The sequence below is a fragment of the Myodes glareolus genome, chromosome 15 (assembly GCF_982192425.1).
Source record: "Myodes glareolus chromosome 15, mMyoGla1.1, whole genome shotgun sequence".
Taxonomy (NCBI): domain Eukaryota; kingdom Metazoa; phylum Chordata; class Mammalia; order Rodentia; family Cricetidae; genus Myodes; species Myodes glareolus.
In genome coordinates, this window is record NC_142040.1 from 61713355 (window position 1) to 61725831 (window position 12477).

The following is a 12477-nucleotide window of genomic DNA, read 5'->3' on the forward strand; positions in this document are numbered from 1 at the left end:
TTCTTATTTTTAACAGCCGTCTTTAACTTAATTGTCCTTAAGACTTGTGGTTTTTAATTGTTACTTCAGCATGTTTATCTCTATTCATGCTTTAGATTCTGCTTTTCTAACATTGGTTTCTCTCTTTCTTTAATTCAACCACTTAAGGCAATTACTAATGCCCAATTAGTTTACCCTGCTAATCAATGGGCAAGCTTTTAACCAATTTTAGAGATTTTCCAAACAAATATAAACTTTATTTTTTTTCCTTTTGTTCTTATTTTTAGACTTGCATATCTCTCTCAATCTCATCTCTCATGTCTCTCTCTCTCTGTCTCTCTCTCTCAGGCACACTCACTCACACACATTCATTTTCATTTCTATTCCTACTCCCTCATTTCTCTATCTTTTCCCATCAAGAACAAAAGGCAAGATAAATTTAAGTATAAATTAAGTAATTATTAAGAAAGTTGGAACTCTGATTTCAATGGGAAACATAGAGACTCTCTTATGTGGTGCGATTTTTTTCAGCATAATTGTGTTAGATTATACAACACATAACCTATATAAGATATATTTAAGATAAAAAATGAATAAAATATATCCTAGCCTGAAGAAAAAACTTTTTTGCTTTAATTGAATTACAGGTTTCAATTGCATAATTAAGCATACTTAAGGAGTAATAGCTAGATCACAATAATTAGGCCTATATAAATTGATCTTTTAAGAGTTCTTGTCTGATTTGCGTTAATTTCTTTGCCATGGTATATGGCTCCTGTCACAGCAAAGGCACATAAAATAAACAAGGAAATATCTACATCAATTAAATGGAGCCTGCAGTGATAATAACTCACTCTAGGCTAGCCAACGTTATCACACAGTTAAATATTGTACAGTAGTAAGCCATGTTTTCTTACAGAAAAATGTATTTAGATATGGTGTGCTGCATGTATTGATATGTCTACTCTTTGGTAGCTTTAGACATTGAAGCAACCTTCATTTTTATCTTTATGTAAACTCCCAATTCATTGAATGTATATTATTAATGTTTTTTTATTACCGAGATAGATTTTCCTTGTTAGAATGACTTCAACTTTCTAAGAATAAGGAGCAGCTGTGCAGAGATTTGTCACATCTTTGATAGTACACTGCAAATTCTGACTATTCACTCAAATTTTGATTTTATCCATTGTCAGTACTTACTGAGTACTTACTGCAGTGGTATGACTTCTTATTTGTTTGTTTGTTTATTTGTTTTTTGCTTTGTTCATGTATGTGTTTGCTACTATGGCTTAACTATAAGGCCAATTCAAGTAAAAGAAGGACTCTAACATTAACTGATATTTCTACAGCAAGTAGAATACTTGTAACAGTTCATGCACTATTATTGATATAGTCTCTCTTGATGTCCATTAATTACATGAGGGTTCACTCAAAGCATTATACATTTTATAGCAATGGACATCTGAATAACAGGCATTCAGCATTACAGGATTATTCACATTCATATATTATTTCACTGCATCTTCTAAATGTTATGTATTCCACTGACCTTTGGAATATCTCCACAATATTTCTAATCTCATGATACTCCATAGATAGAATCAGATTGCATAATCTCTTCAAATTGGCTTCTTTCTCCTTGCAATATGCATTTAAGTTTGCTTTATGCCATTCAATGCCTCATAGTTCATTTCTGCTTTCTATCTGAGTAATGTTCTTTTTCCTACTCCACTTTCTTCTCCCTACTGTAGGACATATGGGCCTTTTACATAATTTGGAAACTGTGTATATTACTGCTATAAATATCTATGTATCTCTCTGTTTGGTCATGAGGTTTTTTAAAAAACATATTTTGGTAAAATGAGGGCAATGATTTCTGAAAAACATGATAGAGAATTTTGAAATTCTTAGGAAAGTGATAAATTGTGTTCTTTAGGAGATGTACCTTGTTCATTCCAACCAGTAGTGAATGGTAAAGTCCCTGTTATTACAATTCTTTTCTCAGTCTCAGTTTTGAAAATTAAAATATAGTATGAAAGACATTTATACTTTTATTCACCATATATATTTTTGTGACAAATTCCTAATGCAGTCTTTGATTTCACATATAGTTGAGTTTTTCTTCTTATATTGCTGAGCTTTAAGAGTTCTTTATAGATTGTGAAATGAAGAAAAAACAATCCCCTGGGAAAGCTTTAGTAACATCTCACAGACGAACATTTATATAACATATTATTTAATATAAAGCCCACCTACTTGGAACCATTTGTTAAGACCATGTCTATCAGAACTCATAGCATATCTACTATGCTCTAGACACTTGTCTGTAACCCATCCTGGAATTACCACTGTCTTCCTCAAAACAATACAGTAAATCATTCTTTATTTCATAGTACTGTGCAGATGAAAGAGCCACACCCTCAAAATACTGAGGCCACTTGCTCCAAACTACTTCACAGAAGACTGCAAGGCAATATTTCATTAAAATAATAGTTTATAAGAGCAAAATCATTGCTTTTTTAACTGCATGTGTATTTCTCATGTCTCAGAGACACATTTGGATTTGTTAAACATTCATATTCTTTCCTTGACATGTTGGTGATTTGCTTCATGTGACACACTAGGTCAGTATGATTGGGTTTTTATTGTTATTAATGATTTTTAAGTACTGAATTACATTTATTTTATATATCATTAATGTCATTACATGTATTGATATTTCTAAATTTAATTTTCACAGCATCTATTTAAATCAATGGAGATCGCTTTTAACTTATAGTGTAAAATATTCAGCAACTGGTCTCATGAAACAAAAGAAAATAAGTTGAAGCCAGAGCTACCTCCAGATCTTCCTTCCTATATGTACACCACTCACCTCAAAGGAAGCTGAGGGACTTCATAGAAATCCATCATTACATTATGTATTACAGGCAATGATATGCTGAAGTTAAATTCTGAGAAACTATAAAGAGCAATATAGGAAGGTCTAGTAAAATAGAAGTAACATTTTATTTCTTTCTTTAAAATTATGTACAATTATTTTCACTATGTATCTTAGTGAGAGCTAGGGGTTCTATTGTTTAAGACATACCGTGATTATGGTAACACTTATAAAGTAAAACATTTAATTGAATAGTTTACAGTTCAAATTTTCAGTTTCATAATCATCATAGTGTGACATTGTGGCATGCAAGCAGACATAGTGCTGGAGAAGGAGTTGCAAGTATTACACCTTGACATGCAAGCAACATGAAATGAACTGAGACACTGGATGTGGCTTAATCATAAATGAGATTCAAAACCTGCGACCACAGTGACACACTTCCTCCAACAAAGCCATACCTCCTTACATCCTTATTCAATGCATGCTTACAGGGCCAATTACATTCAAATTACCACATCATGTAATTGAGAAGTAGTTATTGGTGACTATATTTGTGATTCTCAGAAGAAAATCTGATTTTGTAAATTGGGCATAAAATAGTGTTACAAGAAAAGCAATTCTAGAGGCAACATTTTAAAAATATGATTGAAAAGAGTATTGAAGGTGCTGCAAAAGATGACCTCATTATAAAATAATAATTATTGGAATGTGTGTGTGTGCATGATGTGATCAAAAAATAAAATAAAATAAAAGTCAAAATACACACAACACACACACACACACACACACACACACACACACACACACACACACACGTTTGCCAACAGAGGAACTAGAAGTCAGTTAAGTTCTGACCCTGTTTTACTTCTTTACCTCTCAGTGTTATCCCTGCAAAAAATGTGGTCAGATGTAACGCAGGGACACACGTAAATAGCATCATGTCTTGAGGAAGCTAAAATGATGTAAAGACAGAAGTTTGCAGCCTTAATATTTTCTTTCACCTAGGAAAGAACTAAGTTATTTTTTCTAATTTCTCATGTGTTTAAGTTAGGTATTGCAGAGCTTATGCAGATTAGTGTATTTCCAGATACAAACAAATGTGACGGAGATCTAGATTATACAGAGTGGATAGGAAATAAAGAGTTGCTAAAGTCATAGAGGGCATATTTGAAATCCATACTTTGCCTATGACTCACACGCAATTACTGCTTTGCTCATGATATGAAGAGAAGTGTCAACAGCCAGGTACAAGGAAGCTGCCTCATTTGTGTTAGCTAACTTGCATGTCTGCACATGCTTTATTAACTCTATTAACTGATATATTTTGTATATACTTGAAGTGATTCAAGTTATTATTGCAAGACTAATGAAAACTTGTAAATGGCCTCATTGGAGATTTTTTGATAACTTATAGTTAACATAGATAATGTGATTTTTCATGAAGAGGCTCAAAGGAAGTTCAAATTTAAGGTAAAATTAATTATGCAAATTAGTGGGCAGAATAATCAAACTAAACTAGTTTTAAACCTCACATCTAGGTATTGTCCAGTTAATCCTGCCCTGATAAAGGTTAATATAGAGTTGAAGGAAAGGCTTGCAGAAGGCTATCTGCGGTGCTCAGAAAACTGGATTTCATGCAGTATTCCATTCAGATTTGTCTTTCTATTCTTCCTGGGTATTGTTCATGGAAATTTTGCTTCTTTAAACGCTTTTAATGCATTCAGACAAGCTGCCTGTTTAAACAATAAACCAGTTATGGTGCAAATTATTTCATTATAAAGACTATTGAAGATAATTTGATGTATTGATAGATTATTACAAAATATTACTTACATATTTTTACTCCCAGATAATCAGAAATATTTCTCAGGCTTTCATTTCACCTCAAATTAAGAAATTAATAAAAGTAGACAGGACTCCTGCTATTTACTAACATTATCTGATTAGGAAATGAAAAAGTTTAGATGCTATGCATTAACTAACAAAAATCAAAGAAGAATCATTTTATAATACACATAAAACTGAATTACACATAACACGTGGCTTTATACACTCATATGCCAAGTCATCTGCCAGTCATTGAGAATCTACTTTTCTCATTTCTCAGAACAGTATGCTTATATATGCCATTTCCCATGATGCGGCATCTACATAACTGCATAACACGTCTATTGTTTTATATAAACAATATTCAGTACAATGAAGTAGATATTCACCCACATGCTACCACATAACCATCTTTGGCACACTGCCATGGGCACCAGTCATATACATGTTTCCCAGACACATATGCAGGCAAAGATTCATACATCTAACATAAAATAAATAAACCTTTTTAAAAACCATATATAGATATCTAACAAAATATATGTAATTGATATTCCTGATATTTTATAGAGGAGTTTAGTACAAAGCTTCTTAAACTAAAAGAACAGTGTTTATTTCCATCTATATGATTGATATCACACAGTTGGAGGTAAGGCATTTTTCACCACTTTCTAAATAAGATTTACTGCATACATAGGAACTTATTGATATTTTTGTTCAATCAACATTTTTTTCTGCAATAAGCTGCTTTGAGTATGCCACAGAGTTTTCAGAAAAATATAGTTTTTAAGTTGGTATTGGTTTTATAGCAGTAATTATGATCGTATCTACATCATGTGTTTTAGAACAATTGACAAAACCATAGTAGGCAATGCAATAAATTTGTATTTTTCTCACATGACAATCTAGACAATATTTAATGATATAGTGATTTGCCTCAAAAATTACTTAAATATAATAATATTTTTTGATAAAGTTGTCCACTAGTAAGTATTTCTCTTAAAATTTTACCTGTTAGTTTGTTATATGAAGGCACAAATATGCCAAGCAAATGAGAAAAGTAAAATAAATATAATTTTCTTTAATATATTGATTTTGCATCATTTTAAATGCACAAATTGAGAGCTGTTACAATCTGAGATTGACATTAAAAGATTCTCATACCCATACTTAAGTCCATGTGCAGAATTTGTTTTGGCCTCACTAGTCTTGTTTCTCAAGTGTATCCTGAATCAATGAGAAACGGCCATTTCATCTGTCTACTTTGCCCTACATGTCTGTTTGTGTATTAATTCTTGTCACACAATTTTAAACAATTTCATGCCTCGAAGTGACAAAGAAAGACTTTGCTGCTGTTGAATCTAAAGATAGTTCTAGCTGATCTAAATGCAACTGCTGCAGTGACTTTTCTCCACGTTTTCAGGGCCGCTCAAATGCATCCTTTACAGGTAAATTGTCCCCCAGCTTGATGGGTATTGAGCCAACACCGGAGATTGCATCTTTAAGTTCTTTGAACTACATTGCTGTAAGTGTCCCAGCATAATGACCTAATAAATTCAGGGTTAGGAATCTGTCCTCCCAAACTGTATACCATCCACCTCAAAGGAAACTGAAGGATCTCGTAGAAACCCATCACTAAATCATGTATTAAACAGGCAGATGCGTAACATCCGTATATTTTATGCAGTTGCATAAGTGTAGAGTGATATTCTTTTAACCACATATTGCCAGAATATATTTTATACATAGTATACTTCAGATTAGAAATAAATAGCAGTCACCTGGAACCATTCTTCTCATAAGATATATGCTTTCCCTACAAAGGAAAGGAGAGGCCTACTTCATGATACACTGCATGATATTTATATGCACTTCTCACACTAAGACAGTTACTCTGAAACTTCATTATGATGCACAGTATATTAATCTTTGCACTGATATAGCAGTTCTGGACTAATAGGAAACAGACTGATGGAGTTGTTGTGACAAGAGAGTAAAAGAGCTCACTTTGGAGTAAGTTGTTACAATGTAACCATACATATACAACTAATTATCATTGCTTCATTCTCTTTCCTTTTATCATTTATCAGTTTAAACAACAGGAATCACTGTTTATGAGCATCATCAAATTCTACGTTGTTTAGCATCATTGTAAGACAGGTGCTAGTACAAGTCAAAAGAGGAAGGGTAGTAAAACTCTCATAGAACTTCATCTACAGAAAAATAGCTTCAAGTGGCTAAGGAAGATAAGAGAGGATTAAGTAGTTATTTACATGCATGAGTCCTACAATTAGTAACACAGTTCCAAGAGGTTACCCCTGAAGACATATATATGCCTCGATATGTGAACTCAGCAGGTTGTATTTAGTCATATATATGCATATGTAAATAAACACACATATGTGCATACACATAATCATATACATACATTTATACATGTTTTATGAGTGTGTATATATTGTATATGTGTATGCAAATTCTATGCTATTAATCTGATAATGCATACAATATATCATTTATATAATGTATATATCTGATATGCTGTACATGTTATACATATAATGTACCATATATAATTACATGCAATTAGCATAAACATATATGCACAAATCTATTTGTGGAAAATGTGTATTACATATAAGATAAAAGACCTTTAAGTATCATAGAGAAGAGTAACATGTACTTGTCCTTGGGGACTAATGTTTCCTAAGAATCCCATAAGCTGCTTCTCAAGCAAAACTGAACAGGTCAGATCAGATGAGAGGAAAATCAGACAAAAGATAATTTAAGTGTTTTATATGAATTTATATTATCAAGCATGTTAAATGGGTAGGTTGAAATATGTTTATTAGTAGAATAAAAATGTTGATTATTGAATCTACTGAGAAAAGAAACAAAGGAAGATAAAGATATGATATGATATGATAAAAGGTAGATGATTGAATCTACTTTTAGAAAGTAACTACCAATTTTTAATGTTTTACATTTGATTGGATTTTTGTATATTATTTTCAAATTTTATATATTGATACAAATTAGAGATCAATTATTTTAGGACACACTGTACCTATATTTCTTTTATACAGCTCAGTTAAAAATATAATGCAAATTTTTAGTCTTTGAAAGTTACCAGCTGTTTAGGAAAATAAGGAAATGCAGTTAGTAATTAGTCACCTATTATAATATAAATTTTCATCACATTAGATATGTTTTCAAGGTCAAAAGCAGATATATTTTAGATAGACAAGTCATCTTCAAAAACTTCAGAGATGTATGGAATATGACATTTAAGATGTTTTAATAACATAGCCTCATTTTATGACCATTAGGCATGTCTGCTCCTGGCAGAACCATTCTACTTCAGAGAAGATTGAAGAAACTCTACATGGAGTTTACTTTCTTTTGCCAAAAGTAAGCTACTGGGCAAGAAAATACCCTTGCATCAACGGCTGACAGTATGCTATTCTAATTGGAAAAGCAGGAAACAAAATAAAATGACTGCCACACATTTTCAAGACAAGGAGGAACAGCTCTTCAGAATGTCCTGTTCCACTGGAAAATCTATCACATATGCTAGGCCTATAGACAGAAGATAAATGCCCCAATCTTGCAGAGAAATTTTACTTGACTATTTAGGCAGTCAGCTGTTTCTGTCATTTCTTAATTTTTGTTGGAAGTCACTTACTTGTATTTCCTGCTTTCTCAGTAATATTATTTTCTACTCAAGTCTCTGAACGAGTTGAAAACTAAATAGTTATAGTTTTTCTTGTTTACCTGATGCCAAAAGCAAGTTATTATAGAAAGTAAATTAAGTTCAAGCCTTGGGACTCACCAAAATAGGACAGATATGGAATATTTTCTCTGAATTTGTCAAGTGTGAATGGACTACACATTGTTGATATATCTAATGTCTATATATTAGATAAAGTCATTGTACATATTATATATATATATTTTATATTAGTTATAGCCTTCTTTTTATTTTAGACAAAAGGGAAAAATGTATTGATATTTCATTTGTATTTTAACAAATAAAGATTGCCTGAAAATCAGAGAGTATAACAGCCATCCTGGTGAGCCTTACAGACCAGGCAGTGGCGACACACACCTGTAATCCCAGTAGCCACACTAGTTTCCATAGGAACTGGGTGGTAGTTGTGTACACCTTTAAGCCCAGCCTTAGGGCAGAATTAAATGGGAGAAGACAATTCTCAGTTAGTACCAATCTGAGGACTCCTGGAGGCAAGATCACCATTTTTGTCTGAGGTAGATGTAAGAGCCAATGGCTGCTTGTTTTGCTTTGCTTACCTTCGAGTTGAACCCCAACATCAGTCTCTGGGATTTTATTAGTTGTGTTACAGTTTATAGGATGACAGTTGCTATATGGAAACTGTGTTAGGATCAAATATTTACTATAATAGATTTCACAAGTTAATTACTTCAAATTTTTTTATTTTGGGTATAAAAAAACCTGACAATAGGACCACCAAAATTGTTTAGCATGATGAAGATAATTTTCAATACATAGGAAAATATAGTCTTAATTGCCTTTCCTTCATATAGTAATTTGATTTCTATCTGAGAGAAAATAAATGAAGGTCACCAACTGAAATAGAAAATGCCAAATAAGTGATTCATCAGTCTTTAACTGTACATGGTTCTGTGACAAATTCTCAGACTATTCTGAGGCCTACAACCCAGGAAATGAATTGTTCCCCAGTTTAGCATTTTTTTTACTTCATTTACAGAGCTTTTTAAATTATTCTACAAATGTTTATTAGATAAACTAGGAATAACTGGAATACTTTTCAATAGGTAACTTATTTTACTCAAATTTTCTGTAAATCAATGAGAGTAGTGATAGTTTATTATTGGATGTAACCAAAAAAATTGCTCACTTTAAGACTGTTCAGAGAAATGTAGACACTTCAAAGACACACTCGGAATACAATGGACCCAAGAGAAATAGGGATTTTCCCCAGAAATCCTATTTTTAGGGAAGAAATGTATTCAGATGGAGTGGAGGGCTATCCTTTCAGAAAGAGATGACACCTAGTTCATATTAGTCACACTTTATTACAAGACAAGACTGGCACACATGAAATGGTGGGTTGTACCACACCTTGATTAGGATTGCTTAGATATGCATAACATTGTTCCTCTACTTAAACTTTAATCTCATTTGAGGATTCCAATATGACTACATTGTATAAAGTTAGTGTGACACTTTTATTAGGTATTTGATGACGTGTGTCTAAATATATTTTGAGGAACTAACTATCATCTTGAAATGAACATTCTGTTTTAAAAATGCACAAAATAATCTTATGTCAAATTGTCAATATCTGCAATAAGAACTAATCTTCCCATACAATAAATTATGTGGGCTTTTTGCATTTCAAATTGAAATTTTACAGTCATAACTTGTGATAAGTATTTAGGTAAGTTGTAAAGGAATTAAGTTTAGAGGCCTAATCTTTTCTGAAGAGAAACACAAGGGGAACAGATCTCAGAAAGGGAAAGTATGGGGGTCTTGGAAGAGGAAACAAAGGGAAAACTGGGGTCAGGATGTAGTATATTAGGTAAGAGTCTATTTTCAGTAATTATAATAATAAAAATATTAAACAGAGTCCACAGTTTCAAACACCCATTTGTGCTCTTAGAATATAGAACATGTCCTCAATGGATAAGTGAGGATGCCATCTGATCTAATTCGATGTGTTTTCCAACTCTGTGTTTTCTGTGGTGTGACATAAAAACCCCAGCATTTAGAGAACAACAGTTGTGGTTCCAAAGTAATCTAGAAAAAAACATTTAGCTCTCTCATTGCTCTTTTCCTTAAATGAGGAATTTTAGGAAATATTAATCAGTTTTCACTTACCTTTCAAAATAAATTAATAGCAAAGTCATATTTTTATTCAGAAGACAGGAGAAAAGGCCAAGTACACACATCATATTTATTGATTTCTTCACTTTTTTCGATGAAAGATAATTAAAATGTTTATTTCTTTAGGAGAAAGCAAGACATTACAACACACACAGCTCAAGGACACACAACACATGTACCCATCAAGACAGCAGGGCAATCAGTACTGGTTATTGCTGACTATAGCCTCTTTGGAAGGGAAAGGAAGTCAATATAGTTGACAGTGAAATCAACAGTCACAATATCCACAGTATTAAGGTTGTCATTAGTAATTCTCGGAAATTCTTGATTGTGGTAATGGGCTGACAGTGGGAACCAACTAGCCCATTCCCTCCCACAGTCATTCCAGGCCAACTGGCCAGAGGCTCTGAACACCATACTGTAAACAGCAAGACATTCTGTGCACAGTGGTCACGCTGTAAAAATCAATGTGCCTTTCCCTCCATATTTATGTGGTAGTACTTAAACCCAGAAAGCTATTGAAAGCTTCAGAGAATGGTGTCTCATTCTGGAATTTCATTATATCTGAGAATGCAACAGAAGCATCATTTTTCACTTACTACCTAATTTGTTTCCTCTTACAATGTGTGGGCTTGTGTATCGTATAGTGCATACACTTCACTTACTAATCCCTTCAGTAGATGTGGTTTGTAGGATGCCCAGGACCTCCAAATAATACCACCACAGAGCCAGCATCCAATGCAAACACATTGGGGTTTATTGATTACAAGATAGCTAACTGGGACAGCAGTCCAACACATCAACACAGCAGGATGGGGAGAAAGGCCCTAAGTTCTCAGGGTAATAGGCTTTTAAAGGGAAAAACTACAAGCAGGGTAGCACAAGCCTTGGTGTTTGGGGAATGGGTAAAAGTATACAACTTTTGAATTCATTGGTTTGGGTATAGGGAAATTTCAAAACAGTCAAAACAGTGGTTAATCAGGTACCTACAAAGACTTTTGAAGCAAACCGATGTTGTTTGGACAGCCTGATGATCACTTTGATCAGGGAAGCCACAGTTTCTGGGGAATGTTTATGACCTTGCCTGGCTACATTCACCCTTCTAGTTAAGTGTGTCTAAAATGGAGTTCTTTCTCAAAATGGAGTGTGTTCTGCTCCTTTATTCCTCCCTCTTTCTCGTAGCTATGAGAGTCCAATCATGGGTCTCAATCTTATTTCAAATTACCCAATTTTATCAGGGTTACCAGTTGATATTTGGTGACCATTAGCTGAATAATTTTAAACTTGGTATGAGGAGTGGGTCCATTATGGTGGAGATCAAGGTAGTCAGGGGGAGCTGTTAAACCTTCCCTAGCTTGCCTCTTGTTCTCTTTTGTACTTTGCTAGTCCTTTCCTCATCCTGGCCATGGATTCTTTGATTAATCCTGAATGGTCAACATAGAAGCAAGATTCTTTATCCAGTGTTGCATATAGCCCACCCCCATGTAAGGAAGTTTTCTTTTGACATGGCCTGTCAACCAGGGATCACAGGAAACATAATCTTTTCTGTAACTGCTTCCAGCTGACTTTGGGTCATTGCTGTCAGAAGCCTGGAAGGCTGAAGTCCTAGTCAAAAGAAAAGAGGAATTTAGATAATGGAGTATTTATCAGAAGCATCTGGTTTGTAGACTCTGTTGAAGAGTCAGGTAGCTTTTGCCTCTGTTGGACTGGTCCACATCAGCTTTCAACTAGTCCAGGTCTTGCAGTCCTTCAGAGCAGGTTGTAGTCTGCATCTGATGCTTGAAAATGTCTGCCAGCCAAGTGAAAATCTGTTAGGACAAGTTCAGACGAAGAACAGAAGTTAAAAGGTATGTACTTAAAGGAAAATAATACAGTTGAAACTTTTAGGCCCACATTG

General features: G+C 33.6%; 1 protein-coding gene across 1 annotated transcript in view; it reads left to right on the plus strand.

Annotated features, from left to right (window-relative positions):
• Positions 1-12477, plus strand: part of Cdh12 (cadherin 12) — a 911264-nt gene that overhangs the window by 263072 nt on the left and 635715 nt on the right. The gene's annotated exons all lie outside the window — the stretch shown is intronic.